The sequence below is a fragment of the Sciurus vulgaris genome, assembly GCF_902686455.1.
Source record: "Sciurus vulgaris genome assembly, chromosome: 17".
NCBI lineage: Eukaryota > Metazoa > Chordata > Mammalia > Rodentia > Sciuridae > Sciurus > Sciurus vulgaris.
The window spans coordinates 60089489-60108829 of NC_136478.1; the positions used below are offsets into that span (position 1 = coordinate 60089489).

Below are 19341 nucleotides of genomic sequence, written 5' to 3' on the forward strand. Positions count from 1 at the left end.
TGTTTGTTTCTACTTTTGCATTCTATGATTTGGGGGTCTTGCCCCGAACTCTTTGCTTGTTTCAACGTCCTGAATCCTTTGCCCTTGGTAGTCTTCTAGTCATTTCATGGGCTCAGGCCTTACACTCACCTATTTAATCCATTGTGAGTTCATTTTTGTGACTGATGAGAGACACAGGGGTCTAGTTCATTCTCATGCATGTAGATGTCCAATGTTTTCAGTTCCATTTATTCAAACGTCTGTCCTTTCTCTACTGTGTTCTTTGCACCACTGTGAAAAATCAGCTAGCTCTAGATGTGGGGGTTTTGTTCTAGTTGTTCTAGTTTGTTCCATTTGAAATTCTGTTTTTATGCCAATATCAAGCTGTATTGAGTACCACTGCTTCATGGTCTATTTTGAAGTCAGGTAGTATAACGTTTCTTGCTTTGTTATTTCTGCTCAATATGATTTTGACTATTCTGTGATTTTTTTGGCTCTATATGAATTTTAGGATATTTTCCTAGTTTTTTGGGACCTTTTAAAAGACTGTCCATTTTCTTATTGCTGTGCTATCATACGGTCTTGATTACTATAGCTTGGTGGTAACAACTTTCTCCTCCTGTCTCAATTTTTTTGTTCTGGGTATCAGGGACCCTTTATTTCCATATGAATTTAAGGATGTGTTCTTTACTTTCTGATCAAAAGTCACTGGAATTTTGTAGACATTACCTTGAATGAGAAGGTCACTTTGGGGAAATTTGACCTCCTAACAATCTATAAGCACCAGCTATTTTCCATTTACTTAGTTCTTTTATGTTAGAATCAATTCTAGGGTCAAACCTAGGGCCTCCCTGACACTGGGCAACAGCTCAACTATATCCCCAGCCTCCAGATCTGTGAATGTTCTTCTGACTGGTTTTGTCATTTTCTGTGTGTGAGTCTCTCCCCTCCTTCATTAAATTTATATTCAGAATTTTACTCTTCTGGGTGTGATTGTAAATGGCATTGTTTTCTTAATTTCACCTTACATTCTATTCACTACATGTGTATAAACACCACAGATATTTGCATGTTGATCTTTTACTTTCCAGCTGTGCTAAATCATTTATATAAGGACTAGCAGCGTTCTTCTATATTAAAAAGTCTCCCTATGTAAGATCATGTAATCTTTGAGAGATGCTTTTCCCTCTTCCTTTGCAATTCGGATACATTTTAAATTTTTTTTCTTCTTCCCCTTTTTCCCCTTTTCCCCCATTTGCTCTTACCTGGTCCTCTCATACCATGGTAAATACCAATGTTGAAAGTGAGCTTCTCTTGGTTTGCTCCTGATCTATGGATAGTTTTCAGGTTCTAACATGAGTATGATGCTAGCTGTGGGCTCTTCCTGGTTGCTCTTCATTGTCTTGAAGAAGTTTTCTTCTCTCACTAGTCTTCTGGGGTTTTTTGTTTGATTGATTGTTCGTTTGTTTGTTTGTTTGTTTGTTTTTGTGGTGTTTTCAATACAGCCTGTTGGCTTTGGTCAATGCATTCTTTGCATCAATTCAGATGCAACAGCTATCACTTCCTCTTCTCTATGAGTGACACATGATATAGTGACTGATTTTCTATGTTGAACAACCCTTCACATTCCAGAGAGAATCCCCTTTGGTCACTATGTGTGATCCTTTTAATATGCTTTGGGTTTGATTTACTGGGACGTTGATGAGGAGTTTGCACCTGTGTTCTTAAGGGACACTGGCTTCTAATTTCCTTTTCAAAGGATGTCCTCATCTGCCCTTCCTTTCAGGGTAATGCCAGCCTGGTAAAATGAGTTGCCAAGGGCTCCCTCTTTGGGGGGATTTTGGAAGAGCTTGAGGAGATTGGTAGGAACTCTTCTTTAAATAAATTCACCACTGAAGACAGAGAGAGGTACTAGCCTTTGTTAGGGAGATTTTCAAATTATTAATTCAATCTCATCATTTGTTATAGGTCTGAACGAATTAAATTTCTTCTTGAATGAAAACTGCAGTTTTGTATTTCTGGGAGTCTATTTTACCTATATTATCTAATTTATTCACCTGTTATTGTTTATTACCTTAAAATCCCTTTCATTTCTGCAAAGTTAGTAGTGAATCTTTCTTTTCATTGATGGTTTTAGTTCTTTAGTTCTCCTCCATTTTTTTTATTTCAAGATCAGCTAAATATTTGTCACTCTTGTTAATCTTTTTAAAGAATCAAGTTTGGGGAGAGACCAAGATGGCGGACTAGAGGGTGACTGCACCTCATGTCGCTCCAGAACTCAGGATTCAAGAAGAGGAGGTATTGAGAGACTCGGGACCAACTCAGAGCCACTGGGTGAGTCTCTCCCACTGGGAGAGACTCCCTAGCCAGGGCAGTAGTCCTGGAATGCAGGAACTTCATGGAGAAGGGTTGCCCAGCGAGACAGCCCCACTGGAGCAGTGAACCTGGACAACCGAGAGAGTCACAGAGGAGCACTGCCCAGAGAGAGGCTTCCGTGCAGATCTAGGCTCCCCCCGCCCAGGAGGCAGGCCCAGACCGCAGGCAGCTTCTCGGAGCAGGGCCACCCAGCACGAGGGCCAGGCTCCCCGGCCCAGGCGTTAGTTCCAGACCACAGGGAACGTCACAGAGGAGGGCTGTCCAGAGAGAGACTCAATTGCAGGGCAAGGCTCCCTGGCCTAGGCAGTAGTTCCAGACTGAAGGTAACTTCTTGGAGGAGAGCTGCCCAGTGAGATTTCCCCACCGAGTGAGTATTCCCTGCGGGGCAAGGCTTCCCAGGGTGATAGAACAAGAGACAGAGGTCCAGACCAGCAGTGCCCCAGCCCGCGGTGTAATCCCCCTTTGGCTGACCATCAGTCAACAAGTGGAGGCGCCTCTGCCCACTAACAAGGAATATACCCCACCTGAAGGCCACCACCCCTGGAGGGGCAGCTTCCTTGAGGATCACTGCATTATCAAGTTCCTCCAAGACTTCAGGCTACTGAAGGCTAGGAGGCAAGTTATTGGAAATCTACAGGGACACAATAAGTCAATAGGGGAAATCAGCAATATCACAGAGTGTCACTACTAGAGGGGAAGATACCTGACCAATATGAGAAAACAAGAGGAAGAAAATGTCCCAAACAAACCTAGATGCTACATCAATAAAATTCAATGACAGCACAGCAGAAAAAATGTCAGAAAGGGAGTTCAGAATGTACATAATTAAAATGATCAGAGAAGCAAACGATGAGATGAAAGAGCAAATGCAGGCTTTGAATGATCATACCAATCAACAGTTAAAAGAGCAAATGCGGGAAGCAGAAGATCACTTCAATAAAGAGTTAGAGATACTGAAAAAAACAAACAAACAGAAATCCTTGAAATGAAGGAAACAATAAAGCAAATTAAAAACTCCATAGAAAGTATAACCAATAGGATAGAACACCTGGAAGACAGAACCTCAGATATTGAAGACAAAATATTTAATCTTGAAAACAAAGTTGAACAAACAGAGAAGATGGTAAGAAATCGTGAACAGAATCTACAAGAATTATGGGATATCATGAAAACGCCAAATTTAAGAATTATTGGGATTGAGGAAGGCACAGAGAAACAAACCAAAGGAATGAACAATCTGTTCAATGAAATAATATCAGAAAATTTCCCAAATCTGAAGAATGAAATAGAAAATCAGGTACAAGAGGCTTATAGGACTCCAAATACACAAAATTACAACAGACCCACACCAAAGCACATTATAATGAAAATGCCTAACATACAAAATAAAGATGGAATTTTAGAGGCTGCAAGAGAAAAGAATAAAATTATATTCAGGGGGAAACCAATACAGATATCAACAGATTTTTCAACCCAGACCCCAAAAGCTAGAAGGGCCTGGAAAAACATTTTGCAAGCTCTGAAAGAAAATAGATGCCAACCAAGAGTCTTATACCCAGCAAAACTTACCTTCAGATTTGACGATGAAATCCTTCCATGATAAACAAAAGCTAAAAGAATTTACAAAAAGAAAGCTAGCACTACAGAACATTCTCAGCAAAATATTCCATGAGGAAGACATGAAAAACAATGATGTAAATCAGCAAAAGGAGGAACTACCTTAAAGGAATAGCCAAATAAAGGAGAAACCAAGTCATGTTAAAAAACAAAAATGAGGTACAGACCATCTGCTTGACGGTGTGGGGCAGCGTGGTATTGTCTCTGAGAACAGCGAGAAGGAAATCAGGTAAAACTATTGGTATAATGACCTCTTGTCACATGACTGAAGAGCCTATGAAGAAGGTGGCTATCTTTGGAGGAACTCAAGGGAATGAGCTAACAGGAATATTCTAGTTAAGCACTGACTAGAGAATGACCCAGAGATTCAGAGAACAGAACTGGAAGTAAAACCATTTATTGCCAATCCAAGAGCTATGAAGACGTGCACCAGATATATTGACTGTGATCTGAATTCCATTTTTGACCTTGAAAATCTTGGGTATAGAAATTGGTCCCCAACCCCAAGGTGTTCTATGAGCTGATATTTTGGATCAAATGAGAAAAATGATAAAACATGCTCTTGATTGTATATATCCGTTCAATGAAGGTACAAGATGGGACCTGGATGGTAGAACCTGTACCTTGAAGACAGGATGCGGTCCTGGGATGCACCTCATGGTGGCAACAGCAATGACATCACCCAGCAGGTTGTATTCCAGGAATTCAGGCATATGATCACACCCTGCCCAGCCCTCATGTTTTCATCTTCAGGCCTCTCTGAGATGATGAGTTATAATTCCTTCTCATCTGGCAAGAAGATATGGGGGACTCTCAAGTGCAATGGATGAGTTAGGAAAACAAAAGGGGTCACGGAGGCCTGGGGGAACCACTGAACAGCCAGGGCTCTCTTCTGGCCCCAAAATATCTGATAAAAATCTTCTAGGCAGGTCCTGGATGTCAGCAGAGTGTAAACATATTTGAAAAACACCTCCAGAGGCCTAGGACAGCATCAGAGGAAACCAACTAACCAAATCCCTCCTGATATGGGATCCACTAGCCCCCACTCGATTCCACCTTCTCCTCACTCTTTGTTTGCTGTCCATTCATAGTCCAGCTTCTTCCCCTCATGGAATCTCATGTCTGGGGGCAGATCATTCTCCATGTCTTCAGTTATTTTCAGGGGTAACTCTTCCTTCCAGATACCCCAACTAGCAGTTGGAGAAGAGTTAGGGAAGAAATAGGGTCATGAATAGAACAAGAGCTGGGAAGTTGTGGGACAATTAGGGGGATATAAGGGTGGGTGTTCACCAGTAGGTCTGCTGTCTTTCCTCCAGTTCCTTTTCTCTATGCTTTTGGAAGATGTCCAAGACATTGTCTCCTGCCAGGCAAGCGAGGGAGATGATAAACCATACAACTTTGTCCCAACGAGTGCCATTCTTGGTTTGTTCTCATCTCCATACTTGATTCTATTGCAACACACTCTCACCTTTTTCTTTGACCCCTCTCCTGATTTATCTCTGACATCATTTATCCAATTTTTGTTCATACCTTATTTCTGATTTCCACCAATCTCAGTGAAATTTTTCCTGAAGCAAATATCCCATGTTTACCACACTGTCTTGTTCTTTTTTTTTTATTGTAAACAAATGGGATACATGTTGTTTCTCTGTTTGTACATGAGTAAAGGCAAACCATATGTGTAATCATAAATTTATATAGGGTAAAAAAAAAAATGAGCCAAATAACCGGGAATACAAATCATATCTCAATAATAACCCTGAATGTTAATGGCCCAAACTCATCAATCAAAAGACAAGGACTGGCAGATTGGATTAAAAAGAAAGATCCAACAATATGCTGCCTGCAAGAGACTCATCTCATAGAAAGAGATACCCACAGACTAAAGGTGAAAGGACAGGAAAAAACATACCATGCACATGGATTCAGCAAAAAAGCCGAGTATCCATCCTCATACCAGATAATGTGGACTTCAAGCCAAAGTTAGTCAGAAGGGATAAAGAAGGACATTTCATACTGCTTAAGGGAAGCATAAATCAGCAAGACATAACAATCATAAATATCTATGCCCCAAACAGTGGCTCATCCACATACGTCAAACAAATCCTTCGCAATTCCAGGAAACAAATAGACCACAACACAATAATACTAGGTGACTTTAATACACCTCTCTCCCCACTGGACAATCTTCCAAACAAAAATTGAACAAAGAAACCACAGATCTCAGTAACACAATCAATAAATTAGACTTAACGGATACATATAGAATATACCACCCAACAAACTGCAAATACACTTTCTTATCAGCAGCACATGGATTCTTCTCTAAAATAGACCATATATTATGCCACAAAGCTATTGTTAGCAAATACAAGAAGATAGAGATACCACCTTGTATTCTATGGGATCATAATGGATTGAAACTAGAAATAAATGACAGAATAAAAAACAGAAATTACTCCAACACCTGTAGATTAAATAATATGCTATTGAATGATGAATGGATAATAGAAGACATCAGAGGGGAAATTTTAAAAATTCCTAGAGGTAAACGTGAACAAAGATACATCATATCAAAATTTCTGAGACACTATGAAAGCAGTACTCAGAGGAAAATTTATTTCATGGAATGAATTCAATAAAAGAAGAAAAATCAACAAATAAATGACCTAACACTACAGCTCAAAGCCCTAGAAAGAGAAGAACAGAGCAACACCAAAAGTAGTAGAAGACAGGAAATAGTTAAACTCAGAGCTGAAATCAATGAAATTGAAACAAAAGAAACAATTAAAAAATTGACAAAATAAACAGTTGGTTCTTTGAAAAAATAAACGAAATTGATAAACCCTTAGCCACACTAACAAAGAGAAGGAGAGAGAAAACTCAAATTACTAAAATTCGGAATGAACAAGGTAATATCAAGACAGACATGATTGAAATACAAAACATAATTAGAAACTATTTTGAAAATCTATACTCCAACAAAATAGAAAATCTCGAAAACATCAATAGGTTTCTAGAGACATATGAATTACCTAAACTGAACGAGGAGGACATACACAATTTAAATAGATGAATTTTAAGTAATGAAATAGAAGAAGTCATCAAAAGCCTACCAACAAAGAAAAGTCCAGGGTTCTCAGCCAAGTTCTACAAAACCTTTAAAGAAGAGCTCATTCCAATACCCCTCAAAGTATTCCATGAAATAGAAGAGGAGGGAACCCTCCCAAACTCATTCTATGAAGTCAATATCACCCTGATACCTAAACCAGATAGAGACACATCAAGGAAAGAAAATGTCAGACCAATATTCTTAATGAACATCGATGAAAAAATTCTCAACAAAATTTTAGCAAATCGCATACAAAAATATATTAAAAAGATAGTGCACCACGATCAAGTGGGTTTTATCCCAGGGATGAAAGGTTGGTTCAACTTATGGAAATCAATAAATGTAATTCACCATATCAATAGACTTAAAGTCAAGAATCACATGATTATTTAGATAGATGCAGAAAAGCATTTGATAAAATACAGCACCTCTTCATGCTCAACACACTGGAAAAAATAGGGATAGTAGGAACATACCTGAACATTGTAAAGGCCATCTGTGCTAAGTCCATGGCCAATATCATTCTAAATGGTGAAAAACTGAAAGTATTCCCCCTAAAAACTGGAACAAGGCAGGGATGCCCTCTTTCACCACTTCTACTCAATATCATCCTTCAAACTCTAGCCAGAGCAATTAGACAGGCCAAGAAAATTAAAGGGATACGAATAGGAAAAGAAGAACTCAAACTATCCCTGTTTGCTGATGACATGATTATACATTTAGAGGAACTGGGAAATTCCACCAGAAAACTTTTAGAACTCATAAGTGAATTCAGTAAAGTAGCAGGATATAAGATCAATGTTCATAAATCTAATGCATTTTTATACATAAGTGATGAATCCTCTGAAAGAGAAGTTAGGAAAACTAACCCATTCACAATAGCCTCAAAAAAAAATAAAATACTTGGGAATCAATCTCACAAAAGAGGTGAAAGACCTCTACAATGAGAACTACAGAACACTAAAGAAAGAAATTGAAGAAAACCTTACAAGATGGAAAGATCTCCTATGTTCTTGGATAGGCAGAATTAATATTATCAAAATGGCCATACTACCAAAAGTGCTATACAGATTCAATGCAATTCCAATTAAAATCCCAATGACATACCTCATAGAAATAGAGCAAGCAATCGTGAAATTCATCTGGAAGAATAAGAAACCCAGAATAGCTAAAGCAATCCTTAGCAGGAAGAGTGAAGCAGGGGGTATTGCAATACCAGAACTTCAACTATTCTACAAAGCAATAGTAACAAAAACGGCATGGTATTGGTACCAAAACAGAGAGGTAGATCAATGGTACAGGATACAGGACACGGACACAAACCCAAATAAATACAATTTTCTCCTACTAGACAAAGGTGCCAAAAACATGCAATGAAGAAAAGACAGCCTGTTCAACAAATGGTGCTGGGAAACCAGAAAAACCATATGCCGCAGAATGAAACGAAACCCGTATCTCTCAGTCTGCACAAATCTCAACTCTAATGGATAAAGGACCTTGGAATCAGACCAGAGACCCTGCATCTTATAGAAGAAAAAGTAGGTCCAAATCTTCAACTTGTTGGCTTAGGATCACACTTCCTTAACAGGACTCCCATAGCACAAGAAATAAAAGAAAGAATCAATAACTGAAATAGATTCAAACTATAAAGCTTTCTCTCAGCAAAGGAAACTATCAGTAATGTGAAGAGAGAGCCTACAGAGTGGAAGAATATCTTTGCCAATCATACTTCAGATAGAGCACTAATCTCCAGAATCTATAAAGAACTCAAAAAACTCTACACCAACAATACAAATAATCCAATCAACAAATGGGCTAAGGAAATGAACAGACACTTCACAGAAGAAGATGTACAAGCAATCAACAGATATATGAAAAAATGTTCAACATCTCTAGTAATAAGAGAAATGCAAATCAAAACTACCCTAAGATTTCATCTCACCCCAATTAGAATGGCTATTATCAAGAACATAAGCAACAATAGGTGTTGGCGAGGATGTGGGGATAAAGGTACACTCATACATTGCTGGTGGGGTTGCAAACTAGTGCAGCCACTCTGGAAAGCAGTATGGAGATTATTCAGAAAGCTTGGAATGGAACCACCATTTGACCCAGCTATCCCACTCCTCACCTATACCCAAAGGACTTAAAATCAGCATACTACAGAGATACAGCCACATCAATGTTCACAGCTGCTCAATTCACCATAGCCAGATTGTGGAACCAACCCAGATGCCCTTCAGTTGATGAATGGATAAAGAAACTGTGGCATATATATACAATGGAATATTACTCCGCCATGAGGAATGACAAAATTATGGCATTCGCAGGCAAATGGATGAAATTGGAGGATATCATGCTAAGTGAGATAAGCCAATCTCAAAAAACTAAAGGACGAATGATCTCGCTGATAAGCGGATGAGGACATACGGGGGAGGGGGCGGGTAGGAGGGTTAGTGTTAGGGTTAGGGTTAGGGTTAGGGATAAGGAGGGTGGTAAGAATGAGGAAGAAAGGAATGTATAGAGGGAAAAGAGGGGTGGGAGGGGAGGGGGGAGGGAAAAAATAACCAAATGAATCAAACAACATTGCCCTATGTAAATTTATGATTTTTAATTAAAATTAAAAAAAATAAATAAAACCAAAGGACTTAAAATCAGTATGCTACAGTGATACAGATACATCAATGTTTATTGCAGCTTAATTCTCAATAGCTAAACTATGGAACCAATCTAGATGTCCTTCAACAGATGAATGAATAAAGAAAATGTGGTATAGATACACAATGGAATATTGCTCGGCCTTAAAGAATTAAATTATGGCATTTGCAGGTAAATGGATGGAGCAGGAGAATATCATACTAAGTGAAATAAGCCAATCCCCAAAAATCAAATTCTAAATGTTTTCTCTGGTATGCAGATGCTCATCCATAAACAGGAGAAAGGGGCTAGGGAAGAATAGAGGAAACTTTGGATTGGGCAGAGGGAAGTGTGGAGAGGGGAGAAGGTATGGGGGTGGGAAGGTTGGTGAAATGAGACAAACATTATTACCCTATGTACATGTATGATTGCATGGACAGTATGACTCTGCATCATGTACAGCCAGGGAAATGAGAAGTTGTGCTCAATTTGTGTACAATGAGTTGAAATGCATTCTGCTGTCATGTATAACTAATTAGAACAAATTTTAAAAAAAGGAAACTATCAGCAATGCGAAGAGAGAGCCTACAGAGTGGGAGAAAATCTTTGCCACTCATACTTCAGATAGAGCACTTATTTCCGGAATATATAAAGAACTCAAAAAACTTTACACCAAGAACACAAATAACCCAATCAACAAATGGGCTAAGGAAATGAACAGATACTTCACAGAAGAAGATCTACAAGCAATCAACAGATATATGAAAAAATATTCAATATCTCTAGTTATAAAAGAAATGCAAATCAAAACTACCCTAAGATTCCATCTCACTCCACACACACACACACACAATGGAATATTATTCAGCCATAAAGAAAAGTAATATTACGGTATTTGCAAAGAAATGGATGGAGTTAGAGAATATCATGCTAAGTGAAATAAGCCAATCCCAAAAAATCAAAGGCCGAATGTCTTCCCTGATTAGTGGATGATGATATATAATGGGGGTGGGAGAGTTGGGGGTGAGAGAAGAATGGAGGAATTCTTTATTTCCCTTCTTTGCTAGTCCTGGATTAAGTTTGCTTGAATTTTCTATGTCTTCAAGGAGTAAAATTAGATTGTTAAGTTGAGATCATTCTTCTTCACAAGGTAACTATTTGCCATCATAAATTTTCTTCCTAGGATTGCTTTTGGTGCATCTCATAAATTTGAGTGTGTCATGTTTTCATTTTAATTTGTGTCTAGATTTTCCTGATTTCATGTGGATTCTTCTGTGTCCCACTGGTAATTTAGGAGTGTGGTGTTTAATATCCATGCATTTTTAATTGCATGGGTCCTCTATTTCCCTAATGATTTCCTCTTAATATGTTCTGTCCACTATTCAAAGCAAGGGTTGGAAGTCAAACACCACTCCTATCTACCCAAAACTATTAAAGTAAGCATACTCCAGACATACCAGCATGGCCACATTTATAGTAGCACATTTCACAATGGCCACTTTTTAAAACCACTATGGAAATTGGTAAAGTTGCCTCAAAAGATTAGGAATGGAACCATAATATGACCTGCCTATGCCACTCTTCAGTACCTATCCAGAGACACTAAAGGCAGCACACTATAGTGATGCGTGCATAGCCATACATGGAGCAGCTTGATTACCAACAGCCAACTAACGAAGCCAGCCCAGGTGAATGTCAATAGATAAATGGTTAAAGAAGATGTGGTCCACACACAATGAGCTTGTATTCACCTTTAAAGAATGAAGTTACATCATCCACAGGATAATGGATAGAACTGGGAGCATCATGTTAAATAAGCCACACTTAAGAGAATCAAGGGTCATGTGCTTTCTCTTATATGTGGAAGCTAGAGGGGAAAAAAAGATAAAAAGTATCTCATGAAATTAGAAGGGAGACTAATAGGGTGTTGGGAAAAGAAAGGGGAGGGAAAAGAAGGACAATGGGGATGAAATTTATCAAATCATGTCGTGTTTATATATGAACAAGTCACAATGAGTTCCACTATTATGGGTAGTTATAATGCACCAATAAAAAAGAACATATTTAAAAATGATTCAAACCACAAAAAAAAGAGTTTCAAACCAAACAAAACTCATGGTTCAATACTACTGAAATTTACAATTCACTCAAAAATACAGAGTTTATGAATATAAACATTGGTCTATCATATTTATAAAAACAAAATTTGCATTGTTATGTAACTCAAATATACAGGTAGGTAAGAATTGATATGCAAAGTCTCCTTCCCCAACAAATGAAAGAATAAATAAAAGAATAAATGAGTCATAGATTTGAATTTTAAAGCTTGCCAGGGTTATGGGCCAGCATAAGTGAGGGAAAAGAGCATTGCAAGTGAAAATATGTACCAATAGAATTTTTCAGAATCTATTGAAATTTTATATTTATTTGAAGACACGTTTCTTAAATACCTATTGAGCACCTACAAAAAAAAAATCTTCAACTTATAGGAGTTAGGTACCTTAAATTAAAACCACTTTTATACTCATCAGATTGCAAATATTAGAATTCCACAACTTCATATTGGAGAGTGTGCAGTGCAAAAAAAAAGGAAAAACACTTTGATATGATTCCTTTCAGGTACATTTCCTCTTAGAGAATAATCTGCTGTCATATTAAAGATACACGTGTCTTAGCACCAGTAACACCTCACTTTTTTATGAACCCAAGAAGCAATGGAAGGAGTTGTTCTCTAATCCACACAGGGAGTTGTTCACTACAGAAGTGCAGACCAGGGAGAGTAAAAAGAAATAACCCAACACCTCTCAGCTCAGGATGGCTGGTATTTCTGGTGCAGTCATAAAGTGGAAGACGACAGGGCAGAAGAATGAGCCAGCTGCAGCTTCAACTTTTAGCTCCTATGATTACAAAAGATTTTTGAAGATGAAGATCTAAGTTTGATCAGGATTTCTGAAATATAATGCCATTGTACAAAGTGAAAAATCCATAAACACCCAATTTTTATATACTTTTGAAATAAAAACCTATACAGAATAATGAAAGGATAGGACTTAAAATGTTCAGGAATGATTGAGCCTGGAGAAAAGAAGGAATGTATTTATTTCGTAAGCACATACTTTGGGTGTTCAGAGTTCTGACAATGTTGTGTTAATACTCTGTTGTATATGAATATCTGGGGTTTTTTAATTTTTAGATTGCAGCATGTATTATGTAAGAAACACCTAACAGAACAAGTTTTGGAGGAATTTCCATCTCTATGTTGTGGAAAGCAATTTTAAAATGAGAAACAGGTCCACAGCCAACCATGCGTGTTCCACACCTGAGGGATCCCTGTCTGTGGCAGTTCACCCTCTGCCCTGCACCAGGCCGTGCTGCAGGGAGTGTGGAGAGAGGTAAAACACGCTGTGCACGCAGGAGGCACAGTGGGCTCCCATGGAGCAGCCAGCATGTCTTCTGGGGTCCTGCTCAGAGTCAGCTTGCATTGAGGGCTGTGGTCTTTTCCATTAGTAGAATAGAGACTTGCAGTGCCTTTCTAGATCCTCACGATTACTTTCTGAAGCAGTTCATCCAGGGAACACAGCCTCCAGGGATGACTCAGCGCTCCTCATTAATAACCTACCAGTAACCCCCCCAGAGTCACTGTGCATCTGGGAGAGGGTCCATTGCTCCTCTCAGGCATCAAAATGAGGCCCAGTAAACAAGGTCATTGGGGCAGCAGGGGACAGGTAAGTGATGTCCCTGAGAGCAGAGATCCTGTCATTCTGTCCCTGAAATACAGTCTCTACTGGCCAGACACAGCCTTTCCAGGACACCTCACTGTGTCAGGGAGGCTGACGGCCTGGAACAGGGACCCAGCAGCCCTCAGCCTCGAGAGAGTTGAGGTGGGAAGCCCTTGTCTGTATTCCCATTACCACATCTGCGCTACTGTCCTTCGGATTCTTCTTTGGGATATTATTTGTTAGAATATACCTGTATTTCCTTCTTTATTTTTATTGATACTACTTCTCTTTTCCTTCATGCGTGTCTTGCTTCTTTTGTTTAATACCTTAGCCTCTGTTATAGCCTCCATATCTGCCTGTCTTCAGTCAGGTGAGTTTAAAACCGCATTTCGCCTTCTTGGTTGTATCTTGACCTTTCAGGTCTGTTAGTGGGTAACAATCAACACATATTTGAAAATCCCATTCCGTCCTACTTGTAAATGTGTATGTCTTGTATTCTATGATTTCTTTTATGCTCTTGTCTTCATTTCAATTGCTTGATTCATGTTTTTATTAGTTGTTGATGAACCTTTATTTATTTATTTCTATGTGGTGCTGAGAATTGAACCCGGTGCCTCACACATGCTAGGCAAGTGTTCTGCCACTGAGCCACAACTCCAGCCCCCTTGATTCATATTTACTGACATTTAAAATACTTTCCACCTAACTTTATTTATTAACCGCCTCTCAGCTCCACTCTTATTCTTGCTTTGTTTCCCTGGACCCCTGTTTTTATATCTAGTATCCTTCATTTCAAATTAATGGATACTCACTTTATTAGAAATGACGTGGTTATATCTTGAGTAATTTATGTCATAATTTCCAGCTGTAGGTCTTGCCCAGTCGCAGACTTGTCGTGTGCTAACTCTGAGGCTCTACGTAGTTTATTCTACTTACATGGTGTCTTTTTTTTTTTTTAATTGAGGATTGAACCCAAGGGTGCTTTACCACCAGCCATATCCCTAGCCCTTTTTATTTTTTATTTTGGTACAGGGTTTTGGTAAGTTGCTGAGCTGGCCTGGATTTGGGTCCTCCTGCCTCAGCCTACCAAGTTCCTGGGATTACAAGCTTGGGCCACCATATCTGGCTAAATGGTGTCATGCTTAAGTGGTATTTTTTTTAAATTTCATGCTAGTATACAGGTATAGAACTGATTTTCATACTGACTTTGACCACATAAACTTGAAAACTCTTCAAATAATTTCAATAATTTTCACAATGATCATATTTTTTTTTTTACTTAAGGTCTATACACTCTGTTAATGGTTTAAAGATAATGCTAATTTCTTTCCAATTATTATTAATTTAACTTTCCTTCTTAACAGTAAAGACTCTCCAGAAACATGAGGACTAGAAGTAGTGAGAGCAGAACATCTTCACTTATATCCAAACTCAAGGGAAGGGCTTTCAATATTAACCACAAATGTGATGCTCTTGACATTGCAGGTGCTTTTCATAGCAGCATATTTATTTCTATTGCTGCATCATAAAAATTTTAATCACATATATGCTGAATTTTATCATGGTATAATGTGTCTATTAATGTGATTATATATCTTTCTCCTTTGATCTACTGAAGTGGATAATCATTTACAAGTTTAGAATGTTAATCTTACCTCAAGTCTTGGATAATTCTCCTTCTTGATATTGCATGATGTGGGATTCTTGTTTACTGTTACTGGGTACAGGTTGTTTTCATTAGGTCTGGAAACAGATGTTCTTGTCACTACTTTTCAAACTGTAATGCATTTTGCTACCAAGGCTGTCCTTCCCTCATAATGTGATTAACAGACTGCTCTTTTCCAGCCCATAGCAAGTGCTGGTAGATTCTTTTGCATTTGGTGTGCTTGGCTTTCTTCACTGTTGAGGCACTCTTTGGGATTTCTAAGGAGTGACTATTCCCACTATCCAATCTCAAGTACAGAGAAAACTGCACATTTATGATTTTCTACAATTTTAAAACATCTTCTGGTATATGAAGTGTTCTAGGAATTTGCCTGTAACTGTAAACTTTCTAAATTTATTGGAACAATCAATCACAATATCATCTTTTAATAAATATTGTCAGTTTCTCAGTTTCCATCTCTAACTTTTGTTAATATTTTGTTTTAGTCGTAGGTAGACACAATACCTTTATTTTATTTTTATGTGGTGCTGAGGATCAAACCCAGGGCCTCATGCATGCTAGGCGAGCACTCTACCATTGAGCCACAGCCCTAGCCCCTGTCAAACTAACTCTTGAACTTTGCTGAATCTTACTCCAATACTGGTTTTATGGTCATGTTTACTACTTGCTACATATGTGCCTGGGAAGAATGATGGGTGTTGTAGAGGGACTATGTATGCGTGATATTTTTTATGGCATTTGGTTTGACAGCATGAATTGACCTGATCACTTCTTACATATCCTTAGTGACATTTGTCTGTTGGTTCTGTTAATTACGGAAAAGTTTGGTTACACTAGATTGATGGGTATTGTTATATCTGGTTGCAATTCTATATACTTTTGCATTATATAATCACAAATGCTATGTATTTGAATACACAAATTTAAAAACTTTAGGGTTAATGAAAGAGCCTTTTTCATATCTAGTAATTCTATTCCCTTACTCACTTGTTAACTAACATTATAAATTGGAGGTGAACGGCTTCCTCTTGATGATTTCTGGTTTGTCATCTTCCACGTTCTCATCTTAAAAGTGTCTGTGCCTTCTTCATTGGAAACGCATCTCATAAACACGTGCAGCAGCCTTGAGGTCTAATGTGCCTGACATTCATGTGTACATTCCAGCTTTCCACTATAGGTACAACATCTCTTTTTCCGTCTTTTGCCTTCGATCTATGCTTGTGTTCTTGCTAAAGTCTTGATGTATCAGCACATTCCTAGGATGTGGTATTGTTCAATCTTGAACGCTCTGTCTCATTTAGTCTGTTTATTCTATTTTCTTTTTTAAAAAAGCTATCCTGGCTGTACTGAAGACTGATTGACAAATAGCACATATAGTTTAATGTGTGTGTTGTTGTTGGTTGACCTGGGTGCTGGCAGAGGCACTATAAGTCCCCACTTGAAAAACACTGTGTTCTGTGAGTGTTTAATAATCAGTGAGTTAGAAGACTTGTGTGTGAAGTCAAAACTCTAAAATGCATTTCAAGTACACATTACTCTCAAAACATTAGAAGAAAGGTCAGACTGTGGAACACAGGTTAAAGATATGACACCATCTGATACTCCGAAGAAAAAAAAATGCCTTTTAAGATGCATATCTGTCTTCGATACAAGACCGGATCCTCCATGCTGGTACCTACGGTGCAGTGTGTCCATATGGAGGTCCACCCCTCAGGACACCAGCTTCGGCCTCTGCACCCTAAGCTTCACGACAAAACCTAATCCAGTTTTGGTAAGCGTCCACCTGAGGCCTGGAATAGAGAACTGGCCATCTCACCCTCTCCACACCAGCTGAGCCGTTCATCAGTTCCACATTTTTAATTATCATTCCACAAAATGAACTTTCTGGCAGTTTGGTTTATCTAATTAAGACATCATTAAGATAATGTCTCCAAGCAATGAGCTTTTGGGTTTTTCCCTCCTATTTCAGGTGTGTATCAGTGTCATATTGTTCTTCATATCATGTGTGCACACCTTCTTAGTTCACCTCAACTGAAGAAGCCCGTGGATTTGATTTTCACACACCTGACATTGTTTTGACCACTGTATTCTGTCGTTTACCAGATATCATGTCATCCTTTGGAATAAGGCAGTTTTTGAATGGTCTTGATTGCAAAGCAGTTTTGTATAAAGTCACAGTGACCCAGGGTGTTTCTGTCTGCACCTCCTCTCCCCTGAAGGCATTTAAAGCCATCATGGTCAGTCCCAGTAACTCTAAGTTACTTAAATTTAGGCTCCCTACATGGATGTGTCCCTTGTTCCTTTCCTTCTGGATCCTCAACATGCTCATTGACATCCACATCACTGAAACCATAACAGCCAGGAGCAATCTCACTCTGGTTGGTTGTAGCTGTGTTGTTGCACACTGTCGAGCCAGGCAGTTTGGCAACCAGAACTCAGGGATGTTTATGAGTATGATAGTGATTCGAGATCTGGTGTTTGTGCTCCTCGTGGTCTGCACCGGCCTGTACATGGTGAGTCTCCTCCTCAGACACCACAGGAGAGCCCAGCACATCCACAGCCTGGCTACAAAAAGCTACAACAAATATGCAGAAATTTTACTGTTCCATGAATTTTCACACTGGACAACTCAGGTACCAGTAACCAGATGATGTAACAGCAGCTTCCTTAACGCCCCCTACCTCACCCTGTCAGCTCCTCTAAGTGTGTCCACTAAATGGGCTAAAACCACCAACTGCTGTCACTGACTTCAGCTTATATTCTTTACAATTCTTTGATCAATGCATTATATTATGCAAAACACTGAGGTTCATTCTGACATGATACAAGCATGGAATATAATTTGTTCCACTTGGTCTCCAGTACTTCCCCTCTCCCTTTCCTCTACTCTACTGGTCTTCCTTCTTTTTATTTATACTTTTTAAAAAAATTAGTGTATTATAGATAGGAAGGGGAAATTCATGGTGTATTCATACATGTATTTAGGAGAGCTTAGTCAGTTCTTTCCACCATTCCTCCTTTTCCTGTCCCTCTTCCGTCTCCCTCAATCCCCATCCTCTGCTCCACTGATCTCTCTTCTGTGCATACTATAGTGATCAGTCACATCAATGTTACTGCAGTGCAATGCACCATGGCCAAGTTACAGGACCAAGCCAGGTGCCTGTCACCAGATGAATGGATAGAGAATATGTGGTATATATACACAATGGGGCTTTACACAGTCATAAGGAAGAATGAAATCATGGCATTTGCTGGTAAATGGATGGAACTGGAGAACATCCTGCTAAGTGAAATGAGCCATACTCAGAAAGTCAAGGGTCAAACGTGAAAGCTAGAAAAAAAATGGGGAGGATCTCAGCTCATATTCTTGACCATGAATTCCTGACATCTCTATTGAGCTGTATCAAAGACTTCTCACGTTATAACAGGTTCAGTGACCCTAATCTGAAGATCTGAAATCTAAAATGCTCTGAAAATGGAAACATTTTGATCACTGACATGATGCACAAGTGAAAATTTTCATACCTCACCTCATGGGTGGTGAGTCTCATTCAGAATTCAGCCCCACTAAAAGTACTGTATAAAATCACCTTCAGACCATATGTACAATGTGTGTATGAAACATAAATAAATTGCTATTTAGGTATGACTCCTAGCTCCAAAATAACTCATTACATATACACATACACATATACATATATTATATATACATATACATATGCACATATATATATGTGTATGTAAACATCTGTATATATGTTTATGTGTGTGTGCAAATATGCAAGAATCTGAAAAGATTTTAAATCCAAACCACTCCAGTCCCCAGCATTTCTGGGGCAAGGGATGCTCAGCCTGCACTGTTTACCTGGTGAAGTTCAAGGCTGTGCCTAAGGTGGGCTGGGGTCCTGCTGAGGCCTCTCCTGCTGCAGCTGCTGGGCTCTCCCTGGTGCCAACACTCTTCTGCCTCTGTTTGCTGGTGCCCAGGTGCAGAGCACATCCCGAGGCTACAGCCCTGTGGATGCAGAGTACAGTCATGGATGCACTGCATGATGACCTGCCTGTCCCCTGCTGAGGCCACATGTGGAGGCCTCTACATCCTCAAGTATGCTGGGCACCTATGGTATACACACTCTACCACATGTGAAAACAAAACACACACACACACACACACACACATACATATGCACACATGCACACACCAAACTGTACAGGGATTCACAAATAAAAAAGTTAAA

At 39.0% G+C, this 19341-nt stretch overlaps 1 protein-coding gene and 1 long non-coding RNA gene across 6 annotated transcripts in view; one reads left to right on the forward strand and one right to left on the reverse strand.

The window, feature by feature from the left end:
- The window catches only part of LOC306648945, a 440075-nt gene that overhangs the window by 262158 nt on the left and 158576 nt on the right, over positions 1 to 19341 (forward strand). The window lies entirely within an intron of this gene.
- The window catches only part of LOC306648937 (vomeronasal type-1 receptor 4-like), an 85809-nt gene that overhangs the window by 34369 nt on the left and 32099 nt on the right, over positions 1 to 19341 (reverse strand). For 4 of the 5 annotated variants that reach the window (XR_013760532.1, XM_079119439.1, XM_079119437.1 and 1 more), the window contains exon 3: positions 18972 to 19118. The gene's annotated coding sequence lies outside the window, so the exon portion shown is untranslated. Of the gene's footprint in view, positions 1 to 18749; positions 19119 to 19341 lie in introns of those variants that run through there. The other variant, XR_013760533.1, reaches the window with a different exon arrangement.